The sequence below is a fragment of the Pelodiscus sinensis genome, chromosome 21 (assembly GCF_052426305.1).
Source record: "Pelodiscus sinensis isolate ZL-2025 chromosome 21, ASM5242630v1, whole genome shotgun sequence".
Classification (NCBI taxonomy): Eukaryota; Metazoa; Chordata; order Testudines; family Trionychidae; genus Pelodiscus; species Pelodiscus sinensis.
This window is the reverse complement of record NC_143072.1, coordinates 12,509,798-12,530,412: the sequence shown is the minus strand read 5'-3', so window position 1 is coordinate 12,530,412 and position 20,615 is coordinate 12,509,798. Positions and strand designations below refer to the sequence as shown.

At 50.8% G+C, this 20,615-nt stretch overlaps 2 long non-coding RNA genes across 5 annotated transcripts in view; one reads left to right on the top strand and one right to left on the bottom strand.

The window, feature by feature from the left end:
* Positions 1-5,844, bottom strand: part of LOC142823491 (uncharacterized) — an 18,016-nt gene extending 12,172 nt beyond the window's left edge. Inside the window, exon 1 of the long non-coding RNA XR_016347645.1 lies at positions 5,706-5,844. This is a non-coding gene — a long non-coding RNA (uncharacterized LOC142823491). The remainder of the gene's footprint in view (positions 1-5,705) is intronic.
* Positions 1,524-20,615, top strand: LOC142819274 (uncharacterized). Of its 4 annotated transcripts, XR_012897109.2 has the most exons (4): positions 1,524-2,302; positions 5,693-5,814; positions 7,783-7,939; positions 18,102-20,615. It is a non-coding gene; the product is annotated as an uncharacterized LOC142819274 (long non-coding RNA). The 4 variants fall into 4 exon arrangements; XR_012897108.2 differs by lacking the exon at positions 1,524-2,302 and having other exon boundaries at positions 5,675-5,814; positions 18,490-20,615; XR_012897107.2 differs by lacking the exon at positions 1,524-2,302 and having other exon boundaries at positions 5,675-5,814; positions 18,292-20,615.

The window sequence follows — 20,615 nt, the reverse complement described above, 5'->3', positions numbered from 1 at the left end:
CAGCAGACCAGTGAGACGCGGAGCAAAGCCATGGTGAGAAAAGCCACTCCACGTCTCCCTGGTTTGCTGGGGGGGGGCAGAGCTAGTGCGCCCCAGAGCCCCAGCAGACCAGGCTTTTCTCGCCATGGAGGATGCAGGCGGTCCCGCTGCCCGCGTCCTTCGCAGTGAGAAAAGCTGTTACGCGTCTTGCTTTGTCTTCCTGGTCTGCTGGGCGGTCCCCCCAGCACACCAGGGAGACATGGAGCGGCTTTTCTCGCCGCGGCTTTGCTCCGCGTCTCCCTGGTCTTCTGGGACCCCCGCCCCAAGCAGACCAGGGAGACGCAAAGCGGCTTTTCTCGCTGCGGCTTTTTTCCGCGTCTCCCTAGTCTGCTGCGGGGTTCCCCCAGGAGATCAGGGAGACGCGGAGCGGCTTTTTTCGCCACGGCTTTGCTCCGGGTCTCCCTAGTCTGCTGGGAGGCTCCCCCGCTGCGACCGCACCGAGACCGACTGACTCGCCCACACCGTGTGCCTCTTCTGGCCTCCCCTGCCTCGCAGCAGGGAGGCCCGGGTGGTGGTGGGGCGCTGGGGGCGCTCTCGGCAGCGCCCTGCTCGCCTCCCTCCCTCCTTCCTCCCTTCCTGGCAGCCTCTGCCAGCCCCTGGGCTCATCTGCATGTGGGCTCCGCCCTCTCCCCCGCTCGCTTACCTGGCCTGCTGGCTGGCCCGCCCGCCCGCCCGCCCGCTCGCCCGCCCGCTCGCTTGCTCCAACCTGCCTCGCCTTGCCTCGCCTGCAGAACCGGCTAGTCTAGTGTTCAACAGGGCTCATCAACTGCTCCCTGACATCCCCGAGCGCAGGTCCGACGCCAACGCTGCCTTTGAAAAAACCTCCCCCAGCAGACCAGGCAGAGGCAGAGCAAAGCCATGGCAAAGAAAAGCCGCTTCTAGTCTCCCTGGTCTGATGGAGGGAACCCGGGGAACCTCCAGTGGACCAGGGAGACGCGGAGCGGCTTTTCTCGTCGTGGCCTTGCTCCGCCTCTCCCTGGTCTCCTGGGGGAGGTTTTTTCAAAAGCAGCGTTGGCAAGCCACCGCTTTTTTCATTTTAATTTTCTGTTTATTTTTTTTTTAAATCAAGAAATTGAGTCAGGGCTTGGAAGAGCAGGCAGACGCAGAAAGACTGCGGGGAGAGGGGGCGGATCCCGCATACAGATGAGCCCGGGGGCTGGCGGAGGGTGCCCGGAAGGCAGGGAGGGAGGCGAGCGGGGCGCCGCCCAGAGGGCCCCCCGGCGCCCCACCACCACCCGGGCCTCCTGGGGCAAGCGAGGGTAGGTCGGAGGAGGCGCGCGGGGTGGGTGAGTCGATCGGTCTCGCTGCGGTTGCCGTGAGGGAGGAGAGGGCGGCGGGCGGTGAGCGAGCGGGCGGGACTTAGAAAATTTCTATTCCCCCGTGCTGGGGGACGTCTTGGGAGGGGGAGAGTACGTCTGTGTGCGCCGTAAGGGGAGGCAAGCACGAGTGTAGTATCCGGCCCGGGGACCTGTTTGAAGATCACCTGATTAAGCAACCGCCGTGGTGGGATCGAATCCTTTGCTCCGTGGGACCCGATGGGATCCAGCCCTTTTTAGGGCTTCTGCACCAAGACTCTGCAATCAACAGCCGTATTTCTAGGCCCCTCGGAAACCGCTCCGGAGCCTAAAAGGCTCCAGTTGTGTGCGGTTTCTTTTTTAGCCTGGAAGGGATTTAAACCCCTACCGCGGTTTTTCTGCCAGCCGCTCTACAGCTGATCTGCAATCAGATGTTCAGGCCCCGCCCAGGCACGTCTTTTGAGACTGCCTATTGGCGGAGGCTCTTCTGTTGCCTTAAAGCAACAGCTGCTCTCTCCTTTTTGCTACACTGGATCCTCTGCTATCGGCTGTGGATATGCTCCGCTGGATCTGGATCTGGATCTGGATCTGGATCTGGACCTGGACCTTTGCTCCGCGTCTGCCTGGTCGGCTGGCCCCCCGGCCCCGCCCCCGTACTTTCTCGCTGCGGCTTTGCTCCGCGTCTCCTTGGTCTCCTGGGGGAGGTTTTTTTCACAGGCAGCATTGGCCAGCCGCCACTTTTTTTCATTTTAATTTTTTTTTTAAATCAAGAAAGGGAGTCAGGGCTCAGAAGAGCAGAGGTAGAGGCAGGAAGACTGCTGGGAGAGGGGGCGGAGCCCGCCTGCAGATGAGCCCGGGGGCTTCCGGGAATGGAGGAAGGCAGGAGGGAAGGAGGGAGGTGAGCGGGACGCCGCCCAGAGGGCACCCGGCGCCCCACCAACACCCGGGCCTCCCTGGGGCGAGCGAGGGTAGGTCGGAGGAGGCGCGCGGGGTGGGTTGCTCTGGCTGCGGTCGGTCTTAGAAAATGTCTATTCCCCCGCGCTGGGGGACGTCTTGGGAGGGGGAGAGTACGTCTGTGTGTGCCGTAAGGTGAGGTAAGCTCGAGTGTTGTATCCGGCCCGGGGTCCTGTTTGAAGATCGCCTGATTAAGCAACCACCGCGGTGGGATCGAATCCTTTACTCTGTGGGACCCGATGGGATCCAGCCCTTTTTAGGGCTTCTGCACCAAGACTCTGCAATCAACAGCCGTATTTCTAGGCCCCTCGGAAACCGCTCCGGAGCCTAAAAGGCTCCAGTTGTGTGCGGTTTCTTTTCTTTTTTTTAGCCTGGAAGGGATTTAAACCCCTACCACGGTTTTTCTGCCGGCCGGCCGCTCTACAGCTGATCTGCAATCAGCTGTTCAGGCCCCGCCCAGGCACGTCTTTTGAGACCGCCTATTGGTGGAGGCTCAAATGTTGCCTGCAGATGAGCCCGGGGGCTGCCGGGAATGGAGGAAGGCAGAAGGGAGGAAGGGAGGGAGGGAGGGAGGCGAGCGGGGCGCCGCCCAAAGGGCCCCGCCACCCCACCACCACCCGGGCCTCCCTGGGGCGAGCGAGGGTAGGTCGGAGGAGGCGCGCGGGGTGGGTCGCTCTGGCTGCTGTCGGTCGCCGTGAGCGAGGAGAGGGCGGCGGCGGCGAGCGAGCGGGCGGGACTTAGAAAATATCTCTTCCCCCACGCTGGGGGACGTCTTGGGAGGGGGAGAGTACGTCCGTATGTGCCGTAAGGTGAGGTAAGCTCGAGTGTAGTATCCGGCCCAGGGTCCTGTTTGAAGATCGCCTGATTAAGCAACCGCCGCGGTGGTTCCAGTTTGCTAAAAGGCTCCAGTTGTGTGCGGTTTCTTTTTTTTTTTTTTAGCCTGGAAGGGATTTAAACCCCTACCCCGGTTTTTCTGCCGGCCGGGCGCTCTACAGCTCAGATGCAATCAGATGTTCAGGCCCCGCCCAGGCACGTCTTTTGAGACCGCCTATTGGCGGAGGCTCTTCTGTTGCCTGCAGATGAGCCCGGGGGCTGCCGGGAATGGAGGAAGGCAGAAGGGAGGGAGGGAGGCGAGCAGGGCGCCGCCCAGAGGGTCCCGGCGCCCCACCACCACCCGGGCCTCCCTGGGGCGAGCAAGGGTAGGTCGGAGGAGGCGCGCGGGGTGGGTCGCTCTGGCTGCGGTCGGTCGCCGTGAGCGAGGAGAGGGCGGCGGCGGTGAGCTACCGGGAGGGGGGGACTTAGAAAATTTCTATTCCCCCGCGCTGGGGGACGTCTTGGGAGGGGGAGAGTACGTCTGTGTGTGCCGTAAGGTGAGGTAAGCTCGAGTGTAGTATCCGGCCCGGGGTCCTGTTTGAAGATCGCCTGATTAAGCAACCGCCGCGGTGGGATCGAATCCTTTGCGCCGTGGGACCCGAGGGGATCCAGCCCTTTTTAGGGCTTCTGCACCAAGACTCTGCAATCAACAGCCGTATTTCTAGGCCCCTCGGAAACCGCTCCGGAGTCTAAAAGGCTCCAGTTGTGGGGGAGCAGAGTGGGGGGGTTGTGTGGGCAGACTGCAGGAGGCTGGGGGGGAGGAGCGTGGGGGGGAGCAGGCGGCAGGGGGTGGGGAGGAGCAGAGTTGGGGGTTGGGGGGAGCAGCCTGCAGGGGGGTTTGGTGGGGGGAGCAGAGTGGGGGTTTCGTGGGGGAGCAGGCTGCAGGGGGGTTTCGTGGGGGAGCAGAGTGGGGAAGTTGGGGGGGCAGACTGCAGGGGGTCGGGGGGGAGTAGAGTGGGGGGTTTGGAGGGCAGAATGCAGAGGGGGCTGGGGGGCGGAATGGGGGTTTGGGGGGCAGACTACAGGGTGTTTTGTTGGGGGGCAGAGTGGGGGGGTTGGGGGAGCAGACTACAGGGGGTTTTGGTGGGGGGCAGAGTGGGGGGGTTGGGGGAGCAGAGTGGGGAAGTTGGGGGACAGACTGCAGGGGGGTTGGGGAGCATTGTGGGGGGGTTGTGCGGGCAGACTGCAGGGGGCTGGGTGGGAGGAGAGTGGGGGGGTTGGGGGGCAGACTGCAGAGGGAGCTGGGGGGCGGAATGGAGGTTTGGGGGACAGACTACAGGGGGTTTTGGTGGGGGGGCAGAGTGGGGGGGTTTGCAAGTCCTGATGCCACAGGACAAGCCGGATGGGCAGTTTGGGTGGGGTGGGGGGGCTCTCTGAGGCGGTAGAGTCCAGGGGGAGCAGGGAAAGTAGCCTCGGTGCCTTCTGGGAAACGTGCCGCAATCCGCAGCTCCCATGGGCGGGCGCAGCGGAAGTGACATCACAGCGTGTGGGCGGGCGCAGCGGAAGTGACATCACAGCGTGTGGGCGGGCGCAGCGGAAGTGACATCACAGCGTGTGGGCGGGCGCAGCGGAAGTGACATCACAGGCCAGCGTGAGCGATGCATCCTGGGAGTTGTAGTTCCCACAGTGCGGCCTCCCGGTTCGTGTCTCTGTCCGCCCCGCCCCAATCGTAGCTACGCCCCGGCCGTCATAGCCACGCCCATCGCGTTCCTGCCTCTCCCCGGCCCCAACTGCATCATAGGCCGCCCCCGCAGCGCTACTCAGGCCCCGCCTCTGTCTGCCTCCGCCCCGCGGTCCTTAGCCACCCCCTGCTCTGCACAGGCCCCCCGAGCTGCACTCCCCTCCCCCACCTTCCACCCGACCTGAATCCCCCGCTCCATTCAACACCCCCCTGCCCAACCTGCACCTGTTACCCCCCCGATGCTTTCAACACCCCCCACCCAACCTGCATGCCCCTCCCCCACCCTCTGTGCACTCAACACCTCAACCCAACCTGCACCCCCATTCTTCTCACTCTCCAGTCCATTCAGCACCCCTAGTCCAACGTACACCCCCGTTCCCCCGCTTCCCAGTCCAACCTGCATCCCTAGCCCTATCTGCCCCCAGTGCATTCAACACCGTCAGCCCAACCCACACCCCCTTTTACCCCACCCCCAATCCAACAGCACCCCCACTCCTTCTACCTCAGCCCAACCTGCCCCCCCCCATTATCTGCGCTGCAGCCAATCCGGCACCTCCCTTCCCTCACTTTCCCAGTGCATTACAACACCCCCAAGCCAATCATATCCCCCATGCGGGCCCCCTCCCTTGTGTGAACCATATTTTTATCCTTCCTCTCCACAATGCCCAAACCAACATGTCCCTCCTAGCCCCTTTCTCCATTCATGGGGTCTATCAGTCCCCCATTTTGCTCCCTGCAACACCCCCTAGCTGACCCCGACCTGCACCCTATTCCTTCCCTTCCCCCGTACGTGGGACCTCTCAGCTCCCTGTTGGCTTCCTTCCCAACCCGCACACCCCTATCTCGCCAGGTCTGCGACCTACCAGCCTCTGTGACTCGGCGACCGGGGAGAGCGCGAGCAGGAACAGCTAACATGAGAGTTTGGAGAGGGAGTTCTCCAGGTAAAAGAGGAGGAACAACGGGACCCTTGTGGTAAGTGGCTGTCTGGAGTGTGTGTTTGTGTGTGGGGGAGTTATTTGCAGTGTGCTGAGCTTGTGTTTATCTGGTTGGTTTGTTTGTTTGTTTGCTTTGTTGTTTGAAGGCTAAAAGGTTTGAAATCTAGACGACTCTGTTAATTGGCTGAGCCTCAGTCAGGGGGAGGGGCTACCAGAGCTATACTCGGCGACCAGGAACAGCTAACAGGAGAGTTTGGAGAGGGAGTTTAGAGGGCACTAGTGACTTCTGACCTTCTTTAAAACATAACTCTTAGAATAATCTATATTCCAGAGGTGTAAAAAGAATCCCAGTTTATACTTAAACTTATTCATTAGAAACATGGAGACAGAAGCCCAGCAGCAGAGTGGGGGCTATCCTGTTTATTGTGTCGAGTGTAACATGTATGATTACCTGCCTTGTGGGCGGGTGGCATATGTGTGCACCCGTTGCAAGGAGCTCCTGACCCTCAGAGACCGAGTTCGGGCTTTGGAGGCCAGGGTGGCTGAACTGGAGGAGCTAAGGGAGGTAGAGAGCTATGTTGATGAGACTTTCCGGGACACTGTAGTACTGTCCCACCTCCAGTCTGAGAGCCCCAGTGCTCTTAAGGAGGATAAAAGTCTCAAGGGAAAAGAGCATTCAATGGGAGCAGAGGGAAACCATCCCGTAGTTGGGACCCTCCTCCCAGAGGATGTTGCGGTATCCTCTCGCACTGAGGATACCTCTGAGGGGGAGGGAATGCCAGTTAGGAAGAAGCAGGTGTTAGTAGTGGGTGATTCGATCATTAGAAACATAGATAGTTGGGTTTGTGATGACCGGGAGAACCGTATGGTCACTTGCCTGCCTGGTGCGAAGATTGCGGATCTCTCGAGGCATCTAGACAGATTTATGTGTACTACTGGGGAGGAGCCGGTGGTCGTGGTCATGGTCCCCTACCAATGACATAGGGAAGGGTAGGAGAGATGTCCTGGAGGCCAAATTTAGGCTGCTAGGAAATGCTTCCAGTTCCACGCGCAGGGCCAGGTAGGCAGGCAGAGCTTCAGAGTCTCAATGCGTGGATGAGACGATGGTGTAGGGGAGAGGGGTTTAGATTTATTAGGGACTGGGGACACTTTTGGGAGAGGGAGAGCCTATAGAGGAAGGATGGGCTCCACCTAAACCAGGGTGGAACCAGACTGCTGGCACTAAACATTAAAAAGGCCGTAGAGCAGTTTTTAAACTACGAGATGGGGGAAAGCCGATTGGTGCGGAGATGCACGTCAATCGGAGGGAGACTTCTCTTTGAGGGGAATCCATAGACAGAGATTCTCTAAGCTGTAGTCAGAAAGAGAGGAGGGGAGAGGGCAAACCATGGGCCAGAGCAGACAAACAACCGCATCCAAAGGAATCCAATGCATCAGGGAAGGGCAGACGAAGAAGCAGTGGCAAATTTTTAAAGTGCTTGTACACAAATGCTAGGAGTCTGACTAATAAGATGGGTGAACTAGAGTACTACGTATTAAATGAGGAGATTGACATAATAGGCATCACTGAAACCTGCTGGAATGAGGAAAATCTGTGGGACACAATCATACCGGGATATAAAATATATAGAAAGGATAGAGCGGGCCGGGTGGGTGGCGGAGTGGCACTGTATGTGAAAGATAATGTAGAATCAAATGAAATAAAAATATGTTCAATAGAATCGCTATGGATAGTAATTCCATGCTCCAATAATAAGAAATTAGCAGTAGGGATATATTACCGACCACCTGACCAGGACAGCGATACTTTTGACTTTCTTTTGACTGTATAAATCAAGGGGTTTGAAACTTGAATGGCACTCACATTTTCTGAGTGCATTTAGCAGAGCAGCTTTGCTAATAAACAGACAAATCTGTGAGTCCTTTCTGACTTTGACAATTTGGAGGTTCCACCGAGATGGCAACCGTCTTCGCTGGAACTGTGTGATTCCTGACTGTCTTGCAGGATGACCGTGGTAGCCAGCACCTGGGCATTTGGCCGGAGCGGTTCTCTACCAGAATGGAAAGGTGCACAGCCACAGCGAAGTCTACTCCATCGAACCTGTTGGTTCCCGCTGTGTTCTGGTAGGGATCCCGGGATCTAACATCAGGACTCTGATCAGGTAATTATTTCTATGTTTTGTCCGGACTGAGGACTGTCTTGTCTCTGGGTCTATCCATCTTCCCTGTGGTGTGAGTGAGTCTGGGAGCCATCCCTGTCCGGGGACTGGCTGACCAAGGGGCTCCTGTCCCCGCGGTCTGTGTGACTGGAATCTGCACAATCACAGCCGCACCGCACCTTGGATAAAATCCTTGGAGTGAACGCAAGGGCGATTGAGGCAGTAGCCTGTGGGCTTCTTCTGTGTGTTGCACTGGGCACCGCTCTGACGAACCCGAATTTCCTCCTTGTGTGATTTGGTGTATGAAGTCCTCCTGTATGGGTAAGCAGACGTCAAAGCAGGGATAGTTCCCTAAAGCGACCCCGGCTCAGTTTATATATTTTAGAAAGGGTCCAGACCTCTGTACATTTCTAGAAAAATGATCTAGATTGACTCTGGGGGATCCCAAAACTTAGTGGCCACTGTTAGGATCTTGGAACAAAGACCAAGTGGATGTCTTAAAAGACAAACTTGGCCTTCCCAAAGCTGAATTGGCTAGAGGAGAGGTAGATTGCTTCGAGGCAAATCTTAGATGGACTGAATCGAAGCTCGCCTCCCTTAAAAATTCTAATCATAAGTGAAAAGCTTTATTGGAAACCTCCTCTCCCACCACCAGACCAAGCGCTTCCCTTTACCCCGTTCTCCGAGAAGACTCAGACCGGTCCCACTCAATTGTAAAAGGTTTTCCAAAGCCCCAGGAAAACCCTACCAAATTTGCAGAGGAATTTTTGCTAGTGTGCAATGCCTATGAATCCTCTGAAGCAGACCTCTTGCAACTGTGTAAGCTACTTATAACCCCTAGTGAGCAAGAAAAAAAAAAGGCTCCTGATAGCAAATTGGCCCACCACTGAGCATCCTTCTAATTTACCAGACACTGGTCCTGACGCTGCCTACTGGAACAAATGTAAGAATCAAGCAAAGTGCCTGTATGAGGCCATTCCCCAAGTATGGACTCCAAAAACCAACTGGGCGGCCATACATTGCTGTAAACAGCAACAGAGAGAAAACCCGGGGAACTATCACACCCGTCTGACCGATGGGCTTTTTTTCTGCAACATTCTGGTATACAGCGACCGGGTGAAAATGGACAGGGCGCCCTGGCGCATGCGTTTGTTAATGGCCTCCTACCTGCTATTAGCAGTATGTTAAAGCCAATAAGTGTTGGATGGGAGGCCAACACCATGGACAAATTGCAAGCAGTGGCAGAGCATTGCCACCGCACTGTAAAAGGGAAAGAGGAGCAGTCCTCACAAAAGTTAATGGCTCTGCAAATACAGCATTATTCAGGGCACGGCAGACAGTACCAGGAACGGGGAGGGTACCAAGAACGGGGATGAGGTTGGAGAAGGGGTCGTGGGACTGGGTTTTTGGGATTTAGAGGTTTCAGCTCCGGTCATATCAACCCTGCGAGAACAAGGAATTATTGTCCCGTGTTCCAGTGCCGTAACTCCCCTATCCTCCCAGTTTGAAAGCCTGATGGGAAATCATGGCTGTTTGTTCAGGATCTTCAAGCCATTAACTGCATTGTTGTACCCACCTTTCCTGTAGTCCCTAACCCAGCAACTATTCTGGCTTCTATCCAAGCAGATGCAACTCATTTTACTGTTGTTGATCTGTGTTCTGCTTTCTTTTCTGTCCCGGTTCACCCTAAGTCCCAGTATCTTTTTGACTTTTCTTACAAGGGGCAGCAGTACACATGGACCATGCTTCCCTAGGGGTATACAGAAAGCCCGTCTTTCTTTTCCCAAGCATTAGCCAGATACCTCACTGACCTGGTCTTCCCCTCTGGGTCCACATTGGTCCAATATGTAAATGATCTACTCCTCTGTTCCCCTTCATTATCGGCCTCAGAAACTGACTCTTTAGTGCTTCTCACTGCCCCCCACCTTAGGGTTACCTAACTACTGTAAGCCTTTTACTCTTTTCTGCCATGAGCAATCTGGTTGTGCACTTGGGGCTCTTACTCAGGAGCATGGTGACAAAAATCATCCAGTGGCCTATTTCTCTGCCACCTTGGACCCTGTTGCCCAGGGTTTACCCCCCTGCCTGCGTGCTGTGGCTGCTGCGGCATGCCTAGTCGAAATGGCTGAGTCCCTTGTCCTCTGCTTTCCTCTTTCTCTCATGGTCCCCCGCTCTATAGAAACTCTCCTGCTACAACGTAATACAGCTCACCTTTCCTCCGCCCGCCTCACTAGGTACGAACTTTTACTGCTTTCGGCTTCGCATATCACCATAAATCACTGTTCTCAGTTGAACCCTGCCACTCTCCTTCCTCTGTCTGATGACGGTGAACCCCACGACTGCCTTGCAGCTGTCTCTGCTGTCACCATCCGTGCCCTGACCTTTCTGATGTCCCTCTCTCTAACTCCGACCTTGTGTTCCTGCTTTCAAGATAGACAAGGTCGTCTCCTTGCAGGATATGCTGCGGTATCACTCTCTGAAACCCTAGAAGCTGTGCCATTACCTTCTGTGACAGCGCAAGTCGCTGAACTAGTTGCCCTAACCCGCGCTTGCTTTCTGGCTGACGGGCACTCCGTCACCATTTATACTGATTCTCGTTACGCTTTTGGGGTTTGTCGAAGCAAAAACACACTCCTCTCTGTTTAGGCGGCTAACAACTGATTGCTTTATTGATTAGTAAAGCAAAGTGAGCCAAACGTGGTCCCAGCAAAGCCGGGCCCAGTAAAGCTGCTAATACAATTAATCCTAGTATTTTTATACCCTTAGCCAAACAGTCTGACGTCAGGGCATCCAATTACAGAAATTCTTAATTAAATTTGGAAAAACAAAGCCTTATCAACAAGATGGCGGACAGGTTCGAGGGAGTACATCTCCTGTCCCAACCAGCCCAATTAACACATACCAATAGCCCATCCTGTAGGCCTCTTCTCACGGGGTGACAGAAAGTTCACTCTGGTTTACGTGCTTGAGAGAAAAGCTGAAATGGTTTCTGATATACAAGATGGCTTCTAGCTAAACATAAAATAGCTTCTACAACTCCCCCCTTTTAGCCTTTTAAAGGCTAACCTTGAAACCATTTTATACCTTCATTTTCCATTAAAGTATTTATGTAAATTTCTTGTTCCTTTCTCTGCTTATTCTATTTTAACATCACGAGTTTCACATTCCCTTTGGTAAGGGTCTGTTTTGTGTTTTTTAGAATACAAGAAATAAAGCAATTGATTAGCAAGAAACAAAAATAGGCACAAAAGAATATAGCTAATACTAAAACTATACCTTGCAAAATCCAAGTTCCCACATGTTCAAACCAGCCTCCCAACCAATCCCAGAGAGTTCAGTCTTCCCCCTTAGGCGTTTCACAGGGTTTTTTTAATTTTTGAGACCTTTTTTTTTTACTTGTTTGCTGGTGTCAGAAATATACCCACAGCATTTTTTTCTTACTAAGGCACAAACCCCGCCCTTACTAGCTAGGACATAGTTTAGGGCCATTTGGTTTTGGCTTTTTTTTACCCTGGCTTCTGAACCATTACATGTCCAGCAGTACTTTCCAATTGGGGTCAAGGCTAGGCGGATATACCCTGGGTTAGTAAAGCCTTTATCCTGCCAAGTATTATTTGGCTTAGTTTACTAAACAGTGTGCCATTTATTTGAGTGTTGTTTAGTGGGACTGGAATTATTGGGATGCCTCCTTCTGAATGTACAGGACTGTGAGCACATATCCAGCAACCTGTGGAATTAAATTCTTGGGAAACTTGGTTTATTAAAAGCATAAACACATTTAAACTATACAGGTTATTACTGCTAGGTATTAAAACCAAGATTAAGCATAAGCTTAACATGAATTGTTTGTTCAGCCTTATGCTGGCTGTTTTTTAGGACTTCGTAGTTTGCTTCACCTATCGCTGGCAGGTTCTTCTGGGCCGCAGCTGGTACCTTAGCCTTGGTTTTTTAGGCTCGTTTGCTTTTGGGCCTGGATTGCCGGTACCAAGCCTGCGCTGATCCTTGTCTGCTTTTGGACCTGGGTTTTTGGTACCTGGTCTGTGGTGATTCCCATCTGCTTCTGGACCTGGGTCTCTGGTACCAGGTCTGCGGTGCTCCTTGTTGGGGCCAACCTTTGTAGGGACTGGAACCGGTTTGCAGTGGGAGGTGTGAATCCAGGCGGGCAATTCCTTGCACTTTACAGCAGTATGAGTGGTAAGAAGAACTTGGTAGGGCCCCTTTCACCTGGGTTCCAGGGCAGTCTTTCGTTTGTGAACTTTCACGCAAACCCAGTCTCCTGGTTGTAGTTTATGGCACGGCTCAGTCGGGGCCTCCTGGAAGGCGTTCTTAACCTGTGAATGATAAGACTGTACACACCTCATAAGTTCCTGACAATTCTTGCCTTTAACAAGTGTGGCATCAGCCAGGTTAATTTCTGGGCTGCTTAACAGTCTTATAGATCGGCCACATGCAGTTTTCTGTGGCCTGAGTCCAGTTTTCTGATTAGGAGTGGCTCTCATGCTCATTGGAGCAATCTGGAGTGCTACTATCTATATTAAGCCAGAGTTCTTACATATTTTAGCAAGTTCGTTCTTTAAAATCCTGTTTCATCTTTTTACTGCTTCTGCGCTCTCCAGGTGTCATGCACAGTGCAGTGCTTGTCTGGTAGAGTAGTACTTTTCCAGTTTTTTTGAACAATTTGCCCAGTAAAGTGGGTACCTTTTTCACTGGAGATCACAAGGTGTATTTCCCATGATGGGATGTAATGATTTAGAAGTTTCTTTGCCACTGTGATGGCATCAGCTTTCCTGCAGGAATAAGCTTCTACTCCTCTCAAAAACAAGCAAACAATAACCAGCACATTATTTAAAAGATTGACATTTAAGCAATTGAATAAAGTCCATTTGTAAATTCAGAAATGGTCCCAAAGGCGGAGATCTGGTTGCCGGAACTGTTTTTACAGGTTTACCCACGTTGTGGGCTTGGCAGACAGGGCAAGCCAGACAGTAATCTTTGGCTGCTTGGGAGAATTTGGGAGCAAACCAATTTTGTTTTAAGGATTGCTACCATCCCCCCCTTTGCCAACGTGCGACAATTTATGGAGCACGGGGGCAAGGTGAGGTAGCAAGACCACTGGGCCAACAATGTGGCCATTAGAGCTGCACCACAAGTGGTTTGGGTGCAAGGTGCACCCTGCCGGTTTTTACTTTTGCTTTTCCGATTCTGGGGCTTGGTGTTGCAGGAGGGCCAGTTCTGACAGAGACGGCAAAGGAGCTGGCGATGGTAGGAGAGAAGGGAAAAACAGCAGGTAGAGGAGCAGATTTTACTACATTTTAGACAATACAAACTGCATAGCCTGCTACTAAAACTTTACTAAAATTATAAAAGCAAAAAAGCCATCTGTGTAAAGCACGAAGTTAAGATTATTTAAGGGACTTAAATTATTTTTTTATTAAAACAACAATATTGTACACACAACAATGTTAGAAATCCATATATTACAATTAAGACACACACAAGACAAATTTGGACAGAACACAGAACACAAACTTATTATGTTATGACACAGAACCATGGGGTTTTTTTTAGTTAATTTTTAGATGATATTAGCGCTTCTTGATGATTTGAAAGACAAAGAAAACATTTTTTACCCACGTTGGGGTGGTGCATTATATTTTAGAACACTTTTTTTTACAGATTTTTGCTACTTTTTGATCAGCCTGCTGTTACCCAATGGTATGCTTTTATTTTGAACACTAGCTTTAGAGTGTTTGAGTAAATTACTTTATTGTTTAATTATTAAGTTAAAGGTGGCATGCCTTAGTTTCCCTCTTGTACTGCAGACCAGGCTTTTTTTTTTTTTTTTTTTACTGCTACAGAAACTTTTTTAGAACAAGGTGCTTGCTAGTTACTATTCCAGCAAGCAAAAAAAGTTTTTTTTTCTGAAAAGAATTACATGCAATGTTACAGACTTACTTATGGGGGACAGTGCTCCCCCACCCCCGTCCAGAACAGACAGGCAGTTTGCAGACACACACAACCTTGGATTTGAAAGCAAGCCAAAACTGCTATTAGCTTAGCCTTGAACAGAAACACTGTGAAGTTTTTGGGCTTGGATTTTTTAAACAATAATTAGGTTTCTTGGAAGACACATTTAACCCTTAGGGTGCAGGTTTTACAAATTTACAATGTATAGATTTTATTTTTTTATGCGGTTAACCAATTAAGGTTTAGTAGAATTTTTTATTTTTTTCAATAGATTTAACAAAGTGTTTGTAGCCAAATGTTTAACTTGACTGTTTTATTGCTAAGATGATTAAAAGAGGCTGCAAGAAACAAGGAGTTATTTTTTAAAGCAGGTTTTTTTTTTTCCTCCTCCTTAGGATTTGGAGGAACACTTTTTTTAAACTGTTAAACTTATTTTAAACTTTGTGTTTTGCTTTGGATTGGGCAAGTTTGTTACAGGAGCCTGTGTTTTTAAAGGGAAGAGCTAATTTCTTTTAGTTATTTTTTATGATTTTTTTTTACCTGTTTGTGCGTTATAAAGAGGGATAGAGGGGTGATGTTGTGCCAGATTTTTCCCCCAAGCTTGGTTGATATGGGTGTGCCAACTGAGAATTTTTTTTTTTTTACTTTTTGTGCATTGTTTTGTCACAGAAGTGCTGCAGCAACTTTTAAGTTACCTATTTTACTGCAGGGAGGATTTTTTGCTTTTCTGAGCTTTACTTTTATTCCTCAGGGCTTTAATTTTTCCTCTTTTTCAATTTGTTAAATGCTTACAGGTCCTTGGACCATTATGCACGTACATGTAGTACACAGGGGAGCCTTTTGGCAGAGTGGGGGGTGTTTAGACTAACCCCCACTTAAACTAACTTTACACACTCCAAAGAGAAAGTCTGCCGGGTCTAGAGTGTTAGACCTTAGCAGCTTATGAAATAAGGGGAGTTGGCAAATGAAATTTAATGTGGATAAATGTAAAGTAATGCACATCGGGAAAAATAACCCCAACTATACGTACAGTATGATGGGGGCTAATTTGGCTACGACAAATCAGGAAAGGGATCTTGGAGTTATCGTGGACAGTTCTCTGAAATCTTCCACGCAGTGTGCAGCGGCGGTCAAAAAGGCAAATAGGATGCCGGGAATTATTAAGAAAGGGATAGAAAATAAGACCCAGAATATCTTACTGCCCCTGTATAAAACTATGGTACGTCCACATCTTGAATACTGTGTACAGATGTGGTCTCCTCACCTCAAAAAAGATATTTTGGCCTTGGAAAGGGTTCAGAAAAGGGCTACTAAAATGATTAGGGGTTTGGAATGGGTCCCATATGAGGAGAGGTTAAAGCGACTGGGACTTTTCAGTTTAGAAAAGAGGAGACTGAGGGGGGGATATGGTAGAGGTCTATAAAATCATGAGTGGTGTGGAGAGGGCTGATAAAGAAAAGTTATTTATTAGGTCCCTAAATAGAAGAACTAGAGGACACCAAATGAAATTAATGGGTAGCAGGTTTAAAACTAATAAAAGAAAGTTCTTCTTCACACAGCGTGTAGTCAACCTGTGGAACTTCTTGCCAGAGGAGGCTGTGAAAGCTAGGACTATAATAGAGTTTAAAGAGAAGCTAGATAATTTCATGGAGGTTAGGTCCATAAAAGGCTATTTGCCAGGGGATAAAATGGTGTCCTTGGCCTCTGTTTGTCAGAGGCTGGAGAGGGATAGCAGGAGACATATCTCTTGATCATTGTCTTCGGTCCACCCTCTCTGGGGCACCTGGTGCTGGCCACTGTCGGTAGACAGGATACTGGGCTAGATGGACCTTTGGTCTGACCCAGTGCGGCCGTTCTTATGTTCTTATGTTCTCACATATCCGCTGAGTCTTGAGGTTCTGCTGACCTCCCCCCCTTGCGCTCAGAGCTCCCTTGTGGGAGAGCCCTGGTGCGGCTGGGATTAGCTTAAGTCTTAGACCTATGCAGAGGCATTTATTTTTCACTTATTACATTTATACTTATTTTTTACACACTTTTTCTTTATTTTTTACAATTTTTTTTCCTTTTTTTACATTTTTCCTACAGTTTCCACATTTAGATGCATTTTTTTGTATTGTTCAATTCTTATGGGTGTTTCTATTAAGTGGCGCTGCCCTAAGACATCCGGCACATAATATCAGGCTTTATTAGGATCCTATACCAGAAGGCTTTTATTATCAAGGCACTGGAATTCCTGTAGACTGACCTACCCCCATTTTCTGCGCGCGCTTAATTTTGTAAGGCACCGAACTAAAAGTCCGCCTGCTTACACCTTCTTTTGCAAGTTACCGAATCAGAATCCGCCTGCTCGCTCTGCGAGTCACAGAATTAGAATTCGCCTGCTTGTTCTGCGAGTCACTGAATCAGAATCTGCCTGCTCGCTCTGCGAGTCACCGAATTAAGAATTTACCTGCTCGCACTGGTCCCCCCCCCCTTTTGGTTGCGAGGCACTGGACTTAAAGTGCACCTAGCTCGCAGGGGTTTCCGGCACCTGCCTCAGCCCGGCAGAACACCACGTCCTGGCGCCTGGAGACAGCCTGGCGGAATGGGGTACTATGGCCTGGGGTTAGCCTCAGAGGTCAGTACTACGCCCACAAATAACAGAGAGAGACAGCAAAGCTTCCGTGTGCCGAGAGAGAGTACTGGCACCACACCAGCTTTTAGCGTCTGAACACAGAGGGTCCAGCGCATGGCTGCCTTACTAGAGACACCGGTGTGCCCTTTTGGAACTGTGACACATAAGACAGGCCTAATAGACAAAGACAGACACAGACAGACAAAAATGTTAGCCACTTCACAAAATTGAATTTCGTAGCTCTCCTTACCCCAATGGCCGGCCGTCACTCCAAATCCCAAGCCCTCACCAGGAGATTTCGTAACAGGTATTCCCTTTACCTTTTATTGAGCTCTCTGAGAGGTTTGGAAGTGGAGTGCCGGTCCATCCATACAGGCAAGTGGCGCGTTAGGAATCTCGGTGGAACCTCCAAATTGTCGAAGCAAAAACACGCTCCTCTCTGTTTAGGCGGCTAACAACTGATTGCTTTATTGATTAGTAAAGCAAAGTGAGCCAAACGTGGTCCCAGCAAAGCCGGGCCCAGTAAAGCTGCTAATACAATTAATCCTAGTATTTTTATACCCTTAGCCAAACAGTCTGACGTCAGGGCATCCAATTACAGAAATTCTTAATTAAATTTGGAAAAACAAAGCCTTATCAACAAGATGGCGGACAGGTACGAGGGAGTACATCTCCTGTCCCAACCAGCCCAATTAACACATACCAATAGGCCCCATCCTGTAGGCCTCTTCTCACGGGGTAACAAAAAGTTCACTCTGGTTTACGTGCTTAAAAAAAAAAGCTAAAATGGTTTCTGATACACAAAATGGCTTCTAGCTAAACATAGCTTCTACAGGTTGTACATGACTTTGGCACCCTCTGGCAAGCTCGGGGTTTCCTTACCTCTGCTGGTGCCCCTATCAAGAATGGCCCCTACATTGCTGCTCTCCTGTATGCAGTTTTACTCCCATCTGCATTAGCTATTGTTAAGTGCCCTGGCCACTCCACAGCAGATACTGATGTTGCTAAGGGTAATACTGCCATAGAACCTTCCCCAGGTGCGTTTCTCGGTTCTCTTTCTGTTTCTGTACCACCTTTCTGACCTCACCCTGCTCCAAGACTCTGCCCCAGAAGCAGAAAAAGACTCCTGGGTCACCCAGGGTTGCTCTCTATACCCCGATTCCCGTCGGTACTCGCCTACTGGTACCTTTGTGGCCCCCTTTTCACTCTACCCCCCTCTGGCCTCCCTGCTTCACGATGTTTCGCATGTCGGAAAGGAGGGGATGGTCTCTGCTGTAACTAAGGCAGGATGGTGAGCCCCACATTTCAGCTGTTTTGCAGCCCGCCACTGTACCGCCTATACCACTTGCCAAAGCTACAATGTTGGCAAACCTGTAAAGGTAGCTCACGGGTTCTGGGGCCTGCCCCAAGCACCGTTCTTGCATTGGCAGCTTGATTTTGTACAAATGCCTAAGTGTCAACGATATGAATTTATTTTGGTTATGGTATGCTTATTTTCGGGTTGGATTGAAGCCTTTCCTTGTCGCAAAGCTGATTCACTGTCTGTTTCCAAATGTTTGTTAAATCATATTATGCCTGCCAAAGGAATTCCTGCCACTCTGTCCAGTGACCGGGGTACACATTTTACTGGACAATTTGTTCAGCACCTGGATCGTGTGTTACCTGTCACACACCTGCTGCACTGTCCCTACCACCCACAGAGCGCAGGTGCAGTTGAAAAATGAAATGGTGTGATAAAAAAAATAAGCTTGCAAAAAATGTTGTGACTCTACAGGGTTAAGCTGGCCAGCAGCCTTACCATTGGCCTTTATGGAAATTCAATCCACCCCATCCCAAAGACATAAATTAAGTCCTTTTGAAATTGAGAACAATGGCTACCATTACTCCAGTCTCAGACTTGAACTTGACTCACAGTATACTCCTTCAATACTGCAAGGGACTAATGGAAGCTGTAAGTCACTTCCATTCACAGGTTCCCACCTCTGATGCCTCCAACGGAACCCACCTCTGATGCCTGCCACGCTCTCGAGACAGATGATTGGGTCTACATACGACACCACCATCAAACACGCCTTGGAACCCCGGTGGAAGGGCCAGCATCAGGTGCTGCTCACTACCCAGACGGCTGTTAAGCTATCCGGCATCGCAGCATGGATACAGGCTTCGCAGTGTAAGAAGGCACCACCCCCTGCGGACCAATCATCGCCTCAGGACCACACAGAGTCAATTTTGACTCCAGAAGAAGACGTAGAGGAACAGCCTGCAATACCTTACAACCTACGTTCGCGTAAGGGTTGCCTGAAGCAGACGAGGACCAAAAGGAAGGCCCAAGAAGAAGCAGTAGTGAGCCTAGCGCCTGCTGCCTGGTGGGCATAAAACCGTGACTGCGGTTCCCTCAGCTGAGGTTGCCAGAACCAAAAGGGTCTTGCCTCCAACATGTGCCTCTGGTGGGGCCTGTTCCTTGGCCACTGGTGTCTTAAGGTCTGGGGAATCCACAATGACAATGACAATTCTTTTATCCACCAGCAAGTATGGATCGCTCAGACCCTTAATATCTCTAATTGCTGGGTCTGCAGCCACATCCCAGCCCAGTCACAAGCTGGTTCCTGTCTTGGCAATCCCACTTAATTCCCCAGGCCTCACCGGAGGACCTCATCCGTTTAACAAGACATGGAACAGTAACGACACTTGGGAAGTAGTGGGAATCAATGTATCTAAATGGATAAGTGTGGAGGAGGGAAAAGGTCACTGGTGTTGGGTGTGTAATGGGACGGGGCTGAATCTGGGGAGGAGCAGTTGTCTAAGATTGGAGAATGAAATCACTCTCATGCTCCCCCTACAGCCACCCTAGTGAGAACAGTACAATCTTTCAATGCCATGCAAATAACACCACTCCCCATAAGGAGAATCACCGTGTGCCCTTCGGGGGATATTACTCCTCCTTTGTAGACACCTATATGGCAAAGGGGTGCAACCGACCCTTCCCAGCTTTGATAGGGCCTCAGTGGGTCTGCGGGACAAAAGCCTATACTGCGTTACCAGTTAACTGGTCGGGTATCTGTTATCCGGCCTAACTCTTCCCACAATTCCTTCCCACGAGAACGCCTCCGTCATTTTAGGCGAAAAAGAAGGGACTTGTCAGATGCCCAATGGTATGTGAATCACATAAGCCCCTTAACTTGGGAAGAGACTATTGGTGGTTCCTTTATCCCATTTGGGGGAGTAATACATCATGCAAAAAGGCTTGTGAGGTTACAAGCAGTAGTTGAAATCATGGCAAATGAAACTAGAGAAAGTTTAAGGGCCCTGGCCAAAGAAACAGGAGCGATCTGACAGCTGGCCCTCCAAAACCGTCAGGCATTGGATATAGTTCTGGCAGCAAAAGGAGGGACCTGAGCTCTCATTGGCAAAGAACGTTGTGTATATATACCTGACAACACCAATGATGTAATAGATCGCGCTAGCCACTTGGAACAGATTGCGTACCTTCCCCACGAAGAGCCAAGTTCCCTGTGGAAATGGCTAAGTAACTTGTCCAATTTCTCTGGCATAGGAAACTGGTTGTTTCAGGGAGCCCTGACTATCCTATTTGGGGGGTTGTGAGCAACTTCGGGGGGGGTTGCAGCTGGATTGGCTTTTTCACTTGCGACCCCTCTTCCCCGGGCTGTGAAGAGCGGCAGGGCGGCGGAAGGCCGCTGCCAGCAAGCCGCACAGCGTGGCCGGGGCCATGGGACTCCAGGAGCAAGGCAGCTGGAGAGTGGGATGCGGAGCAGAAAAGAGGCACAGAGGAGAAAGAGATGGGGGAAAGGAGCCTGCAGGGGGGAGGGCGTTAAGGACTGCACATGCCATGAAGGAACCCCAGGAGGGCAAGGAGTCTGGTGAGAAGGGGGGGAGGAAGCGACCCAGGGCAGTGAGGGTGGGTGGCCACACAAATTCGTTTAGCATTTTAGGGGGTAGTGGTATCACGAATTTTGAGAACCCCTGCTGTAATCCATGTTCCAGCAATCGCTTACATGAGTTTAACATCGCATTTTTATGTATGTTTTACCCTAATAATACACAAACCTTTTAATTTTGAAATAAATCTAAATGCCTAGT